Genomic DNA, 18,587 nt, shown 5'->3' on the forward strand with positions numbered 1-18,587 from the left:
CCCGCTCCTCCCTCTCCCCTACCTCTGCCTAGGGTTTCTTTATATTTTAGTTGCATATTAAGTTTATTTTTATTTATAGTAAGTTTATTTTAGTTGCATATTAAGAACTAGGTACTAATTAGGTAGTAGAATATTTTTATTTATATTAAGTTTATTTTTAGTAAGAACTAGTTGAATTAATAGAACTAGTTAGTAAGAACTTGTTTCTATTTTTTTAGTTAAAGCAATTTTTCCCGCCTCGACGTGGACGATGCCTATCCCGCATCCTCGTCGTCGAGTCGACGGAGGACGACACCTGCTTGACCAGATCGGCCATGTCAGGGACTGGGCTCCGCCGGGGTGGTACTGGGAGGCGCTACCTACTGGGGGGCGCAGGTTGGTGAGGAGCCAGCCCGTCGTTGACCCAAACCTTCTTTGGTGGCGGTCGCGTGGGCCAGTGACGATCGAGAGGCTCGAGGACTCCACGGAGGTGGTGCGTCACCGTGTCAGTGAGGAGGACGCGCACGTCCGTCGCTACTTGTTTGTGTTGGAGCACAGGCCGTTCTCCAATACCTGGCAGGTTCTCCGGGGATCTCACTGGAGCTATGATCCCGTGATGGTTCCTTCTCTATGGGTGTCCACCGCCCGCGCCGATACCCGTCATGTGCTAGGGTTTTAGTTGTATTAGTGATGTTATATGTATGACACTATTCGTGATGTATTAGTGATAATATTCGACGATGTACGGACGTATGAGATGATTTACTTTTGCTTATTGAATGCATGCTAATTTGAGTCCTATAAGATATTTTGAAATGTATATCTTGTGTTGCTCAATATCCAAGTGGCCCGTCATGTTTGCAGGTTACACCTCCGAGTGGCCTATGTTTTGCCGGAGTGTTGATTCATTTCTGTTCCGGCAAATTTCAGGCGCTCGATATGTCCTATTTTAGCAAAGGTCATGCCGGATTTTTCCGTGAATTTTGGCATGACTTGTGCCAGAATATGTAGGAAATATCGAGTGCCCCGGATTTGTGTGTTGAGTATCTTGGTAGTTGTTTTCGATCGATTTTCAATTAATGTTTTAACTATGAACATAGGAAATGTCTGACGATGAAAAGGATTTCGGTATTTGCAAATACTGCGAAGACGAGCGCCGCCTGTGCGACGGAATCTTCCTAGATGATGATAGGCGCTTCAGCATCAAGCTGGACGAGAACTTCGAAGTGGATACAGTAAGTCACAGCGACAAGTCTTTTTTCGTAATTAAGCATGACATCTGCTTCATTTGCTTCCACTTATATTTTTTTACTATTCTACTAGCGTATCCCCTGCCATGCAAGAGTTTTTGTATTGGATAAGATAGGTTTCAGTCATAGTATGGAGGAAAAGAAAGTTCACTTGAAGACCGAGCATGGTTATATTTTCCATGCAAAATTGTACAATTCAGATGACTACACCTATTTTGGATGCAAAACATGGTGAGCACTATGCAAGACTTATGCATTTGAGCCTGATATGGTTATCACCTTTGATATTCGTCCGGAAGATGATATTGAAGGTAATACCGACATCTGGGTCGATGTGCAGACGCCTCCAGTTATACCATTATGTAAGTTTCTCAACCATATTTATGTCTTTGATCGATATTGTTTATTCAAAAATAGTTGACAACTAATTTGTATTGTCAGCTTATTTCGGTGCAAGCAAACATGTCCAGCGCTTGGTAGACAGGACCGTATACTGTCCTGGGGCTGAACTCAACTGCGAGGAGCTTAGTCATTATGTTTCATGGCTTGAGGATCTTGATACTGTCAAGACAAATTTTCTTCCTGCATTTAGAAATGTTAGTACTGAAAATGTGCGACCAATAGTGTTCGTAATGAACTACGGTCACATCTATTTAGGAAGGATGGTAAGATTTTTACTATTTGTCATCAGTGCATCTTTTCCATACATTATTTTTGAAACTAAACTTCATTGCTAAGTATGTTAACATACGATGTTCTTCAACAAGGACTCCCGATGAATGTTGTGCCTTATGGGATCGAGACTAAAGGTACCATGAGTATTATCAGCTTACGGCCAAGATATCCTACAGATTACTTTAGTGCATTCAAGATTAGCGACGGATGCTTAATAGTGCAAGACTGGACCAAATATGTGATGGGGGAGCACAGAGAAGTACTAGGGGCAGCAAACAGATGTGCTACCCACGATTAGGAGACAGGTTCATCTGCATGCTCCAGCTTGATCAAGGAGGAGAGCTATACATGTTTTATGTTATTTTACCTAAGAGAGAGCAGCAGGAGTGATTAGCTAGCTAGAAATGAGTTTGAGGATGATGATGTGCTACACTATATTACTATGATGATAAAATAGCTAGTGTTGGTGGTAATGACTATGATGATTATTATTAGCTAGTGTTAGTGGTGATTAAATAAATACTGTTTTTTTGAGACAGAAATAAATACTGTTGGTGGTAATGACTATGAGGATGATTAAATAGCTTGTGCTGGCGGATTAGATTCAAGTGGAGGCAACATGTGATGCACATCGAAAGTACTACTAGTCCAAACTAGATCAAGTTTGGATTAGTAGTATACTTTTGACATGCACCACATATTGCCTCCACTTGAACCTAATCCACCTTCATTTGACACACAGTTATGGACATAATGATGTAAACCTCATAACTGGTATTGTATCAATATTTGTACGATGGCACATAAATACACTAAAAATGAAAAAATGAAAAAAAAGTACTGGTAGCGATGGACAGAAAACACGCTGCAAGTAGTTACCTTAGCAGCAGCGTGGTACCGAACAAACGCTGCAGCTATTTGTCCTAGCAGTAGCGCGGGCAGGCACGCGCTGCTGGTAAGCAATAGTTGTAGCGCCTTATTAGTAGTGCGCCCTCCCGCGCTACTAGTGAGCACAAAACCCGCGCTACTGCTAGGGTTTTCCCTAGTAGTGTCACCCGCTCTATTGACGCTGAAAAGTGGCACTGCCATAAAATTAGCATAGGATGCATCAAGACTAATTCAAACTTATTATTGGAGGTCACCTATGAATGGACCTCTTTAAGAAGATCAAGATGGATATGAAGATGGTCTATAGCGGAGCTCAGATGAAATAGTTATGACAAGTTCGGAGATGCTTATGTTGATACCAGATTAAAGAATGACATGAAACTCAATTAAGACGGCCTCTGATGGAAAACATTCCAACATGAAATTTGTGCGTCTCGTCGAAACGACTGATTTTGATATAACAGTCGTCTTAAACCGAGCTCGTATGCAACCCGTCGATGCAAAACAAGGTCAGAAATAGAAGCTGCAGAGTCATTTCAATCGACCGAGTTGATTTGATCGGTGAGACCGAGTTGGTCCGAAAATTTACCAGAGAGTTGGCAATGTTGACTCAGTAGGACCGAAGCAAACCAATTAGTGAGACCGAGTTGATTTAAAAAATATAGAAGGATAGAGAGAGTTGGCAACGTTCACTTGGTGGGACCGAAATCAACTAATCAGTGAGACTGAGTTGGTCCGAGAAATTACCAAAGATTCCTGTCCGAGTTAGGTTAGGGTTTTTGATGTTTGGGATGGAATTTTTAGTCCTTTTCTTGTACGGGAAGTCCAGCCGCCTCATAAATAGATGAGAGTTGACGGCCGATTGAACAACACACAATCAAACAAATCAATATACTACTTTTTGAAGTCTAGTTTTTATCTCTCCATCGTTTTTCTCTCTCGTTCTTCGCTGTTCTTCATGTTTGAGAGCTGCAAATCTCGAGGCTCTAGGGGCAAGCGAATCGACCTAGGGCAGCCCATAGCCGCCGCACTCCCTGACGGGGTCCCTCCCGGGGGTGTGGGGTTTCGGGTCTGCAAAAGCGCCCGTCGACTGTCTTGCGTATCTCACTGTCGGTCAGGTCTCCTTCGACGTGAGCTGTGGTGCATCACCCCCTGCGTCGAGCGTACACGTGACGTGTTCGTGTGTCAACACACTTTTGGCAACTCCGTTGGGGACACAAAGATCAATCATCATCATCCACCACGTCCGATCTTCCCAAGCCATCTGAGATAGACGCCCATAACATCAAGCCCAGTCTTGATGAGATATCGGCTGATCGTCGCCAAGTTTATGAGGAGTACAAGAAGGCGCGTGAAGAGAAGGATTTGCAGGAGTTCCTTGCAAAGTTCAAGAAGGATCGCCAAGGCAACATCACTCCGATTGAAGAAATCAAGTCCCTCCTCTTCAAGCTGAACATGTTAAACCCTCTGTAAGTACTGCCTTTTCTCCTGAGCAGTGGGCTGAGATTGAGAGTCGTATTGCTGATGGTAACAATCTAGTCTATCAAACTTTCATAGAAAATACTAATGCTCAGAAGAATATATCTCAATCATATAGTGGTAATGGTGGTATAGCTGCTAGTGTGCAAAGCCCTAATCCGACGTTACCTATTTCATCGGCGCCTCCCATGCTGATGACTTATTATCCTACATAAACAAATCAGATGGTGGCTGCACCCATTAATCCTATTATGAGCATGCCAGGTCCGGTGGCAATGCCGAACCAAATCCTACCTACAGCTACAACAACTCGACTACTACCAAATTATGGGTCGACATACATGCCACAGTTACTACCAACAACTAATAGTCCTACTCCTCCTATGCCGCTGCCAGAAGTTTCATCGTCCACTGTGGATGATGGTCTAGCTAATCTTACAGAGGAGATGGCTAAGATGCTTCGAGAGAATTTTGGAGTTGAGTTACCTCAGAATCGGATTTACCAAAAGCCATACCCCGAGTACTTTGATGCCATCCAGTGTCCTCCAGGATATAAAATTCCAGATTTTATTAAGTTTAATGGAGAAGGTACAAAAACCACATGGGAGCATGTTAGTCAATATTTAGCACAATTGGGTGAGGCGGGCTCATTGAATGAATTGAAAGTGTGTTTGTTTCCTTTATCATTAACTGCTACCACATTTTCATGGTTTTCTTCTTTACCACATGGTTCTATTTGAGTTTGGTCGCAACTAGAGCAGAAGTTTCATGATCACTTTTATAGCGGCGACAATGAACTCAAGTTGTTGCATCTAACATTGGTTAAACAGAAGCATGCTGAATCGGTCTCCGGTTACGTCAAGAGATTCAAAGAAACCAAAAACCGATGTTTTAGTTTGGTGATAACCGAGAGAGACATGGCAGACCTAGTGCTGAGTGGTTTGAGAGCTCCAATTAGAGAAAAGCTAGAAGGTTATGAGTTCTTAAATATTAACCAAGTCTTACAAAGGGCTTTGGCTCAGGAAAGCCGAAGCAAAGATCTCAAGGAAGTGCATAGATACGAAGCCCATCATCCAAAGATGAATATGGTTGAATATGATAGTGATCACTTGGACGATGAGGGTGATGTTTTTGCTACTGAATTTGTTTGGCCATCTAAGGCCAAACCCTTTACTTGCAATGATCTGAAACCGATTCATAAGAATCGTGATGAAGAGATGAAGTTTACTTTTAACATTGCTAAGTGTGATAGAATATTTCATGCTTTGCTGCAGGCTAAGATTATTAGAATATCTCATACTTTACCGCCGTTTGAAGAGCTGAAACGGCGTGCTTACTACAAGTATCATAATTCTTTTTCTCATGCTACTAATGATTGTAATGTTTTTCGATGACAAATACAATCGGTCATTAATGACGGATGATTGATTTTTTCTGAGATGCAAGTTGATAAGCAAACTTCCCAATGAATACCATGGATTTGGAGGGGAAGAAGATGTTAATTCGGCCTAGTATAGCCGAATCAGCTAATATGAATAATATTGTCATTGGTGAGCCCAGGAAAAATAAGGAGAGCGACAAAGTCTTGGGGAGACAAGTTGTGCTTGACAAGCAACCCGATGGCAAGTAGATAATCAAGATCACCATCAAGAATCCTACACTCGGGGGGCAACCACAAGTGCAATAGAACACTCATGTCAAATTTGTTAAGCTCAAGAGTCCAGAGGTTGGCAAGTGCAAGACGAATGAAGCTAAAGTGCAGCGCAAGAAAATCAAGCCACCTTTTGATTTGTTGTTGTCCAAGTATGCGAATCAAGCGGCCGGTTTTAGCTCTAATCGGTCATCAAATTTGAAGCGCTCAAGGTCACCTCCTCGGGAAGAATTTCAGCATCATGCAAGGCCATATGGGTCATGCGCACCGGGACCATGGATGGCGCCACACCCCTATGTGCCATACTACATGGGAAACTTCAATGGAGGATGGGGGCAGCCCCCAATGGCCCCTTATGCTTTTCATCCGGGTTGGGCAGAACTAAGGAGGCCCGTTCATGAGAGGCTTTCTTATCCCACACGAGGCCGTTTGAACAATGGTGTTCATCGGCCAATGCAAGATAATCAAAAAAGGGTCAGCAGGCAAGTGTGGCATGCCAAATCACCAAGTACTGAAATTTCAGAGCCTAGCAAGCAAAAGGAGAAGAGTACTAGTGGTGTAACTATTATGATAGGCACTAAAGAATTAATAATCAAAGAGCCGATTATTGTTGATAATCCGGCTGATTCTAATAAAGATGTAGCTGCGGTCCAGCAAGGCCCCATGGCTATTGATCATGAAGATAGCACAAGCAAGGCCAGGTCGAGGGATCCAAAATATACTCAGCCTAAGTGGTGTCCTTCCGGTCTTACCAAGGCGCAAAAAAGGAGATTGTAGCGCATGAGGAGTCATGAGAAGGAGGAACAAGAAGAAGAAAAGCTAAGGGATAAATTATTCAGTGAAAGCCGTCCCATGGTAACCCCAAAACAAGTGTGGAGGCCAAAGCAAAAGGAAAACATAGCAGCTTCTGCATTCATCATAGCAACACCTACACCACCAACGGAGGACGATGCGGCTACTATTACATCGTCCACTTTGCCTACTACTTCCTCTTCCCTTGGAGATATTTCGGAGTCAGTGGACATGTTTGCGGGAGGAGATGAAATGCTCGATTATGAGTCTACACCGGTTCATGAAGGTATGGATATTAATATGGTGTATTACTTACCCGCTGAATTTCGTGCTATAGATGAAGAAGGGGAAGTAGCTCAACTAGATTTTGGTCCTAAAAATGCTATATTCGAGAAGCCAAAAGAACCGGTGATGCACTTGAAGCCATTGTTCCTTAAAGGTCATATTAATGGATCACCGGTTGCTAGAATGCTTGTCGATGGTGGTGCTGTGGTGAATCTTATGCCATATTCGGTCTTCAAAAAAATGGGGCTGCGTGATGAAGAGTTAATAAAGACCAACATGGTGCTTAATGGGTTTGAAGGCAAAGAGAAAACTGAAGCCAAAGGTGTAATGTATGTGGAGCCTACGGTGGGAAGCAAAACTTTGGCTACCGCATTCTTTGTCGCTGAGGTGCAAGGTAACTACAATGTGATATTAGGGCGCGATTAGGTTCATGCAAACCAATGCGTTCCATCTACTATGCACCCGTTTTTAATTCAATGGGTTGATGATGAAGTAGAAGTCATTCGTGTGGATAATTCGACTTGTGTTGCTTTGGCCGATGCATCGGTGGATTGGCAACATCCCAATGCTACTTGCTTGACGGGGCGCGACTTGTCAGAATTTGATTTTCTTAGCGCCACAAAAAGTGGTTTCGTGCCTATTTATTTAAAGCCGGTTGGCGATAATCGGCTCCAAGGTATGATGTATTTAAATGGATCCTAACTCAAAGTGGTTACAAAAGCATCTTGTAGAATGTCGGTCCAATGAGAACGATATGTTTGAGTCCATAGAAGAGTTAGATGATATGGATAAATTAGGACAAGGTTTTACATCGGCTGATCCATTAGAAGAGATAGATATAGGAGATGGTTCAATTCCTAGGCCGACATTTGTAAACAAAAATTTAAGAGTCATTCATAAAGCTAAGTTGATCGAGCTATTGAAAGAATATGTTTGTTGCTTTGCATGGGAATATCATGAGATGCCAGGTTTAATCTGAGAGCTAGTGGAGCATCATTTACCTATGAAGGCCGGTTTTAGACCATATAAGCAATCGGCCAGAAAGTTTAATCCAAAAACGTATGACTGGATCAAGGAAGAGATCGGTCGTTTGCTTAAAGCTAATTTTATTAGACCTTGCAGGTATGCGAGTGGATTTCTAACATTGTACCAGTAGAGAAGAAAGGCTCCGGCAAGTTGAGGGTGTGCATTGATTTCAGAGATTTGAATAGAGCTACACCTAAAGATGAGTATCATATGCCAATAGCCGATATGCTTATTAACGATGCTTCTGGACATAAGGTCATTAGCTTTCTTGATGGTAATGCGGGGTATAACCAGATTTTTATGGCCGAAGAAGACATGTCCAAAACGGCTTTTCGGTGTCCCGATTTCCTTGGTTTATTTGAGTGGTCAGTGATGACCTTTGGATTGAAAAATGCCGGTGCCACGTATCAAAGGGCTATGAATTTAATTTTTCATGATTTGCTTGGTGTTATACTTGAGGTTTATATTGATGATATTGTTGTCAAATCGGATGCTTTTGAATCTCATCTTGCCGATTTGCGCTTAGCTTTTGAGAGAATGAAAAAATATGGACTAAAGATGAATCCTTTGAAGTGCGCTTTTGGTGTATCGGCTGGAAAGTTTTTGGGTTTCATTATTCATCAAGATGGCATAGAGATTGATCCCGAAAGGATAGAATCTATACAAAAGGTGGAGGCTCCAACATGCAAGAGAGATATGGAAAAGTTCCTTGGAAAAGTCAATTATTTAAGGAGATTCATAGCCAATTTGTCAGGGAAGGTTGATGCATTCACTCCCATCCTTCGGTTAAAGGACGATGCCAATTTTACTTGGGGGGCAAAACAACAAGAAGCATTCGATATGATAAAAATTTATTTGTGCACTCCTCCGGTGTTGAAAGCTCCCAAACATAGAGAGCCCTTTAAGATTTATATTGCGGCGGAGGAAGGTGTTATTGGTGCTGTTTTGACTCAAGAGACCGAAGGAAAGGAGCATGCTATTACTTATTTGAGCCGACGCTTATTGGACGCCGAGACAAGGTATACATTTACTAAGAAATTATGTTTATGCTTATATTATTCTTGTACAAAATTGAGAAATTATCTAGTGCCTAGTACTTGCATTATAGCTTGTCAAACCGATGTCATCAAGTACATGTTGCATAGGCCAATTCTTAGTGGTAGAATTGGAAAGTGGGCTTATGCTTTAATTGAATATGATTTGGCTTATGAATCTCTGAAATCCATGAAAGGCCAAATTTTTGCTAATTTTATTGTTGAGTATCGGATTGATGACAGGCATGATATTGATATAAACCTTGTCTCGTTAGTACCATGGAGATTATATTTTGATGGTTCAGTTTGTAGCAATGGCAAAGGTGTGGGTATTGTTTATATATCTCCTCATGGTGCTGTTTTTGAAGCCTCATGCCGCTTAGAATATTTTTGCACAAATAATCAAGCTGAATATGAAGCATTGTTATTCGGCTTAGAAATGTCGCTTGCCATAGGTGCTACAGATATTGAGGCTTTTGGTGATTCGTTATTAGTAGGGCAACAAATATCCAAAGTATTTCAATGGTTTGACGAATCACTTAATGTTTATCGTGGTAAATGTCTAGATATAATTTCTACTTTGCATTATTTTAGCATTGCTCATATATCTAGACATGACAATTGGAGAGCAAATGAGTTGGCACAACAAGCATCTGGCTATCATGTTGATCATGGCATGTTTCATATTTCTCAAAGGCCGATGTCTAGTCTGGCCAACATAGGGGAGGCCAAACCGGAGCCCACCGTTTCGGCCACTAATGAAATATTTAATGCAGGAGAAAATCAAGACTAGAGGAAACCCATAATTGATTATTTGTGTGATCCTAGTAAGAGGGTGGACATGACTGTTCGGCATATGGCTTTCAAATACACAATGAGAGATGATGGTCTCTATCGCCGAACGGTTGATGATGTTCTTTTAAAGTGCTTGGACGAGGAGCAAGCGAGAGTTGCTATGGGAGAGGTCCATGAAGGTATTTGAGGCACTCATCAGTCGGCTCCCATGATGAAATGGTTATTACGACGTGTTGGGTTTTATTGGCCGACAATGGTTAATGATTGCTTTCGATATTATAAAGGATGTGAAGCTTGTCAAAAGTTTGGTGATATTCAGTTGGCTCCCGCTGCTATGTTACATCCTATTATCAAGCCGTGGCCTTTTAGAGGTTGGGGATTAGACTTTATTGGAGAGATTCATGCTTCTTCTTCAAATGGGCATCGGTTCATGTTGCTGGCGACTGATTATTTCACTAAATTGTCTAAAGCAATACCACTCAAAAATATGACTCATACAGAGGTAATTCAATTCATAACTGAGCGCATTATTCATAGATTCGGCATTCCTCAAACATTAACTACAGACCAAGGTTCATCCTTTACGTCACATCAAGTTAGAGAATTTGTCGAATCATATAAGATAAAGTTGCTCAATTCCTCTCCATATTATGCCCAAACCAATGGACAAGCTGAGTCTAGCAATAAAATATTAATCAAGCTCATCAAGAAGAAGATTGAGGATAATCCAAGGAGATGGCATGAGCTATTGTCTGAAGCATTGTGGGCACACAGAATCTCAAGGCATGGTGCTACAAAGGTAAATCCATATGAGCTCGTATATGGCCAAGAGGCCATTTTACCAGTGGAAGTGAATTTGAATGCTTTGAGAAAAGCCAATCAAAATAATTTATCGGCCGTGGACTTTTAGAACTTGATGATGGACAATATTGATGAAGTCGTTGATAAACGTTTGGCTGCTTTGTAAGCCATAGAGAGAGATAAGTTGAGGGTGGCAAGAGCTTACAATAAAAAGGTCAAGTTGAAGACTTTTCAAGTTGGTGATCTCGTGTGGAAGGTGATTCTACCAATTGGTTCGAAAGACAAAAAATTCGGGAAGTGGTCTCCAAGTTGGGAAGGTCCTTTTAGGATTACAAAAGTGGTTCCTAGAAATTCATATTTGGTGGAATCCATACAAGGTACATTGTTACCTCGAGTTCTCAATGGAAAATATTTAATGAAGTACCACCCAAGTGTGTGGCAAGAAGCCTGGATAGGCAACGGCCGATAAATAACTATCGCCCTTAGCATAAACATGGCTGATATATACTTATCGTCCTAAGAACATATAAATGGCCGATGGAGTGTTGACATCATCCTTAGAACAAACTTCGTACAAATTATTTTTCGGCACGCTAGCTATGCCGAAAAACAGGGGGCATGTGTTGACGCTCAAAAGTGGCACAGTCATAAAATTAGCATAGGTTGCATCAAGACTAATTCAAACTTATTATTGGAGGTCACCTCTGAATGGCTCTCTTTAAAAAGATCGATATGGATATGAAGATGGTCTATAGCGGAGCTCAGATGTAATAGTTATGACAAGTTCGGAGATGCTTATGTTGATATCAGATTAAAGAATGGCATGAAAATAAATTAAGACGGCCTCTGATGGAAAACATTCCAACATAAAAGTTGTGTGTCTCGTCGAAACAGTGGATTTTGATATAAAAATCGTCTTAATACGAGGTCGTATGAAACCTGTGGAGACAAAACAAGATCAGAAACAGAAGCTGCAGAGTCATTTCGGACCGACCGAGTTGATTTGATCGGTGAGACCGAGTTGGTCCGAAAATTTACCATAGAGTTGGCAATGTTGACTCGGTAGGACCGAAGAAAACCAATCGGTGAGACCGAGTTGATCCGAAAAATTACAAAAGGATACAAAGAGTTGGCAACGTTCACTCGATGGGACCGAAATAAACCAATCGGTGAGACCGAGTTGGTCCGAGAAATTACCAAAGATTCCTGTCCAAGTTAGGTTAGGGTTTTTGATGTTTTGGACAGAATTTTTAGTCATTTTCTTGTACGGGAAGTCCAGCCGCCTCATAAATAGATGAGAGGTGACGACCGATTGAACAACACACAATCAAACAAATCAATATACTACCTTTTCAAGTCTACGTTTTATCTTTCCACCGTTTTTCTCTCTCGTTCTTCGCTGTTCTTCATGTTTGAGAGCTGTGAATCTTGAGGCTCTAGGGGCGAGCGAATCGACCTAGGGCAGCCCATAGCCGCCGCACTCCCTGATGGGGTCCCTCCCGGGGGTGTGGGTTTCGGGTCTGCCAAAGCACCCGTCGACTGTCTTGCGTATCACGCTGTCGGTCGGGTCTCCTTTGACGTGAGCTGCAATGCATCACCCCCGGCGTCGAGGGTACACATGACGTGTTCGTGTGTCAACATGCTCCAATTCAAATGGATGATAAACATGAAACATAGTTGAATGCACAGACATTGTATGAGAGACAGATGCAGTAGATAGTGTGGAAAAAAGAGGGCATGAAATAGTTGACATGTATATTGTTTAACTAAATCAGATAGCATGACATAATTTCACATATATGATGTCTATCTAAACTGGATAGCATAGCATAACATAATTCAAAGATATGATGAATAACTAAACAAGATCGCATGACATAATTCACCTACATGTTATCTAAGTAATTAGGATCACATCATTTAATTCACATCTGTGATTTATATGCTAAACAGAGGGCATTCGATATGATGTCTAAACTAAGAACATGGTGTTGAATATTGTGTATATGATGTCTAAACTATGCAATGCAAGACACCATATGCATGATATGAGCTATATAACCGTGCCAAGTTAGAGCATACACCTCGATGGGGGAATAGGACTGGTCATCTGTCTCTGAATCCATCTCTGAGGAGCTATCGGGACCCAACAAGAGATCTGCTTCGACAGGTAGCACTGTCTGCTCCGAAGGCCTTGTTTTCACTCCAGATTTTTCCATCTCCCACCCAAATGGCTGATTCACAGGAAGAGTAGTTTAATGTACAAACATTGTCGAAAAATGGAAATGTAATGAAGAAAAGGATGGGCAAGATATTATTCAAATATATGATGCCTGGTTAAACAGGATGACATTTCACATTTCACATATATTATGGCTAGCTAAAAGACATGAGACTGCATAATTCCCATATATGATATAGAAACTAAACATGTGGCATTACAGAACATGTCTAAACTAAGCAGATGACATATATGATGTCAAAAGTAGGCACTGCAAGGCAACATATGCATGATATGACTAACATCATCATGTCAAGGTAGAGCAAACACCTTGGGGGGGGGTAAATAGGAGTGGTCAGCGGCGTATGAATCTGCCTCAGAACAGATATCTTCCTCTGGATTATAATCTGGAGAGGGGGAGGGGGGAGGTTTTGCCATTGAACCCACCATGGAGCGATGTCTACATGACATTGTATTGCCGCGCAAAACTCTTCTCTTTTTCTCTACATGTTCAGCATGACTGTGTACAATATCTGACATGCATACGAAAAAAATATGGTGAGATTATGTAAGGACAACATGCAGAAATTTAGAGTGATGGTAACAACCAGTGGATGGATCCAAAAATAATGATAGCAGGCTGATGATTGCTTTAATTTAATAAAAAGACAGATTATGATTGCTTTACTATTTGTTTCCCACCCAAGATGAACAACATAGGCATACCCTAGGTGAACCAGATATTAGACAGAGATACTATTCATTGCTGCATCGATATGTGCCCCACAACTAATTTAGAACTCAAGTTTGAAAATTAATTTGGACCTGACTTGAAGTCCAAGAGGTGAACAGGACGATAAAGTAGCAGGTAATTTAAAGAAATGCATAACATAAGCAGAAACAAAAGAGTGCAACCTCTCTTGTGGACCTGTGTATTCCTCGGGTTCATCTGCTGAGTCGATGATGGTGATGCCGTTGTGGTGGGTGCCGACAGCAGGGAAGGAGATCTGAGGCGGCGAAAGACGGTCAGGAGTCGTGATGTCTGGTTTGGTGGATGCTTATGTCGATGGAGCAGCTCAAGTGAGGTGGACGACGTCACGGCAGGAGCAGGACAAACCACACAAAGTTCCCTTCGACACCTACCTGTAACTGAAGTAATTCTGTAAGGGATCATTTGGCTTGCATGATTATAAAAACGTAGGGATAGGAAAAACACCGGAATAGTATAGGAATGCACATGGTAAACAGAGCATTTGTAAACACAGGGTTTCTGTCAACTTGGGTGTTTGGTTCACATGAATTGGAAGAGTAGAGGAATGCAAGAAACATGGCCAAAATAAAGTGAAACCATATGAAAGCGTGTACAGTTAGAATGTTATTATTTCACTAATGCACTTGGTCTTGTTTAATGCATAGGATTTTGAAAAGTAGGTCTAGGTGGATGTTTTGCTCCATTCCTTTCAATAAAATGCATGAATAATTGAATAGTAGAGTGCCATAGAAAAATTCCCTATTGCTATGTTTTTCCGTTGAACCAAAATAGCCCTAATGGATCGACATGAATGTATAGTAACTAGGAAAAGGGCCCGTGCGTTGCAATGGGAGAAAAAATAATATCAAACACCCTTAGCCTAATAAGCATGGACCAAGACCCCCTCAAAAGTCCATCTCCTAATTTTTTAGAATGAGTAACAAAATTACTTTAAGGAGTGGGGGAATAATCCTAAAAAAAGGAGTAGGGGGGATAATCAGAGTACATTCTGTAGCATAGGTCCACCGGGACATCACCAATAAGGAGTGCATCTTCCTTCGTTCTAGCTAGACCAGCAAGCTCATGGGCTAATTGACTCTCCTGCCTCCACGTGTGTTGGAGTGGGCAATGACAAACATCTTCAAACTGATTTGATCTCATTGAGGATAGGAAACCATGTCCACAAATTTAACATGGCATCCGACCCATGTCATCAATTTCCTTCCTCCCCACCCTCACCAGTGGTGACCACATGTCCACCTGATCACCATGTGTCTAAACATGGTTAATTGCAAGGCGATGAACCGAGCCAGTGTGTAACACGCCTTCGAGGGTTACCTTCTGTACAATGGGCGGGTGACCAATCAGCAAGGATACCCAGTTGAGAATAGGGCAAAGAGTTATTAACATAACACAAATAATCAAGAATAATTCAAACAACATCTACTTCTCTGTTAATGTTGACACCACTCTTCTTGCAGCAAGTATAGCACTTATGTCAAGTTGACAACATCTACAATCTTACCCTTGATCATAAAAAACACGACGGGTTGCGAATACACTACCTGACCGAGAGCCTGCAGGCTAAGAGCTTTGAGATTTCCATCAGTTAGGTCTACTGGAAGTTGCCTTCTAAGGTTCATACAAAGAAAAGGAGTTTTGTTATTATTTTTATGTGGAAAATAAATCTTTAAGTTAAACGCACGTCATTTAACAGTTTCAGGTCACCTAGCTCTCGCAGTGAAAAGCCAAAAATATAGTAATTAATTTACAGCAAGACATATTATACAGATATTGTCTTCCAAAAATTCTAGCCAGTTACATTTTTTCTTTGCTTGAACAAAACATCATCAAAAATGCTAAAACATATATATTCTTTAAAAATTAGTAAACCATGTCACGCAACCCGAAGAGGGAAGTGCTAGTCGGAGGTCATCAAACTAACATATTCAGTGTTTCACTTAGTTAACTTTAGAACACTTGTATCCTTGTAATTTGGAACTATTCCATCAGAGAATAGGAAGTAAAATCATGTCCTCTCTCATGAAACATAGCTATACAAATCTAAAATTTAACTAATAGAATAAGGATGCACTAAGCTCCAATGAAACATATTAGTGCAAGTACTACCTCATTGATCTGCCCTCTCTTTTGCTTAGGCCCTTTCCTGCGTACCAACTTCTTTGGATGCTTCTGTCTTGTCTGCTTGAGGGGGGAGATAGAAAAGTTCTATAGATAAGTCCTCTTATCTGTGAGATTTTCGGTTTTTATAACATAAGAATCTTAAAATTCAACGATGGTTTCTGTTGTTATTAATTAGTAAGAAGAACGCTCGTGGACACGCGGCTATCACTGTGCATCACCTGAGGCGACGGTTGGCATGTCCTTGAGCCACTGGGCATTGGTCAATCGGCTTGCTAGTTGCATAGAAAATCAATCCAATATCCCGGAGCCTCTCTGGCCGGGTCGATAATGTTGTGACGGCGAAGATGAAAGCCGGCTTCTGTAACGTTGTACATGCACCTGCAGTCGAGGCTCCTAAACTCCTCCCACTTGGTCAGGATGCAGACGGCATGCGCATCGCGGACGGCCTCGTACGCGTCCGACATGACGGTGACTGGCTGCCCGGCGGGCTCGCCCACCTGCAGTAGGTGGCACGGGTGGTCCCAGTCAAACTTGTTCATGGCGAGGTCACACCGCACCTGCTCCTCCGTCACCTGCGTGTCGTACATGTTGACGATGACCTTGTCGCTGAGCAGACCCTCGCACATGTCGATGGCCGGTGTCTCGTGGGTGTTACCGGTAAACTTCTTGAAGGCGAACCCCTGCATGGCCACCTTCTTCACGGCAAGTCGGCGACGGTGTTGAACATGGAGGAGACGACGCGGTTGACGAAGCCGCTCTTCTGGCAGTCGTTGATGACGATGACCAGCCTCCAGTAGCCCTCCACCTCGGGGAGGCCGTAGCACTCACAGATGTAGATGATGTTGAGGATGTCCTTCGGAAGCACGAGCCGTTGAATCCGACGCAGGCCGAGAGGAAGGCAGGAAGCACGGGCGACGCACGAGTCCTTCCGATGCAGTTGGCCATCTCAGTGACGTCGGCGCTGGTGGCCTCGCACAATGTGGAGATGTTCGTTCACCGAGGAGATGCTCTGCGCGAGGAAGGCGTTGGTGGCGAGCTTGAGCAGCTCGGCCAGCTCGGCCGACCAGAGGTTGGTGGTGATGATGCGATCCTCGGGGACCATGTGCGGGTAGACGTACTTGAGGACCTTCACGACGGCCTGCCTCATCAGGCATCTTGCGGCCGCCGATGAGGACGTGGTGGAGCGCGAGTAGGTCCTACACGGCGGTGCCCTCATCGAGGAACTCCGGGTTGGACAGAATTTGGTTCAGGACGCCACGACGGTTGTGGGCAAGGATCTTCTCGATGGCCTTGGCGGTCTTGATGGGCACAGTGAACTTCTCGACCATGATTTTGTTGGGCGGGAGCGGGAGATGTCGACGATCATGCGTGCGACACTCACACATTAGGTGAGATCGACGGCCTTGCCGGTGCCGAGGCCGCAGCTCTTGGTAGAGGGTGTTGACAGAGACGGAGACGAAGTCCGCCTCACCGACGTCGGTGCAGAAGAAAAGCTTGCGGCCGCAGCAAGGCGGGGCTCGTAGATGGGGAGCCGGTTGCTATTGCAGCCGGCGATCCATGCCTCAGAGATGTGTATTAAACCGATATTTATTTATGAGAGAAATTAGAAGAGGCGTGGGACGAAGAGTTGGACTACAACTAAGAGTCCAGGTCGAGAGGGAGTTTTACATATCGAGAAAGACCAAGATGAACAAACAGAAAAAAGAAGAAGACATGCAAACGTTATTTATTCAAGTGTGGGTTGATTACTAAAATACATATGGACTTCTCTGTAAAAATTATGCGACATTGAACCCGACGGACTCAATTCGTGCTTTATTATTAAGGAAAGATAAGTGATGCAAAAAGTGTACAACCTCTTTGCCATAGCCGTGTCGACCTCAGTATTATTGGGTTGGTCGCTGAAGCAGTTGAGGCAGAGGTGGCTGTCGGAGTTGTGGAGGAAGCACTACAAAAAAAAGACACATCCGTGACATTTTGGGCCGAACGAATTTTTTTCCTGTCATACATATGACACTTCTATGACGATAATTGTGACAAAACCCGGTATCATCATAGATGTGCTGGGCTCCTACTTCTATGACAAAAAATCATGACAGAAAATTGGCTTTTCGTCTTGGGCGGGCCGGAGACGCAGCTGCATGACATTCTTTGGGCCGTCCATGACAAAAAAAAACCGTGGTAGAAGCGAGGGGGCGGAAAATTTCGGGGAATTCCCGGTTACGGTGGAAGGTCGGGGGCCGAGCGATGCGCGTTTCTCTCGCACACGTACGCGTGTGTGTGTGCGAGGCGTTAGCTCTAACTGAACCCGAGCAAGGCGTTGGGCTCTAACTGAACCCGAGCGATTGCACTGCAGGCTACGTGTTACTGAACCCGAGCAATCGATCGATGGCTGTTAACTGAACCTAATGGAGCGATTCCTTTGTTACTGCTGCTAACTGAAGCCGATCGATTGGATGAACAGTGAGCGTTGCGGGGGGGGAGGGGGGTTGGATGAACAGTGAGTTGTGGCGTTGCCTTTGGATGAACAGGACCCCGTGGTGTGGAGGGTTGGATGAACAATAGACAGTGGAGGGGTGCCCGTGGAGGGGTGGTTGAACAGGACCCCGTGGTGTGGAGGGCTGGATGAACAGTAGACGGTGGAGGGGTGCCCGTGGAGGGGTGGTTGAACAGTAGCCGGTGGAGTAGCGCGCGGTGGAGGCTGGATGAACAGGAGCCCGTGGAGGCTGGAGGAGGTCGACTGTAGCCCGTGGAGGATGGAGGATGTCGACGGTGGAGATGACCAGTATCCCGTGGAGTCCTGTTTTGCGGTACG

At 43.3% G+C, this 18,587-nt stretch overlaps 1 pseudogene; it reads right to left on the reverse strand.

Annotated features, from left to right (window-relative positions):
* Positions 1–15,976: 15,976 nt before the first annotated feature.
* Positions 15,977–17,345, reverse strand: LOC123158018 (UDP-glucose 6-dehydrogenase 2-like; annotated as a pseudogene).
* Between the last annotated feature and the right edge of the window lie 1,242 nt (positions 17,346–18,587).

This window comes from Triticum aestivum, chromosome 7B, assembly GCF_018294505.1.
Source record: "Triticum aestivum cultivar Chinese Spring chromosome 7B, IWGSC CS RefSeq v2.1, whole genome shotgun sequence".
Taxonomy (NCBI): Eukaryota; Viridiplantae; Streptophyta; class Magnoliopsida; order Poales; family Poaceae; genus Triticum; species Triticum aestivum.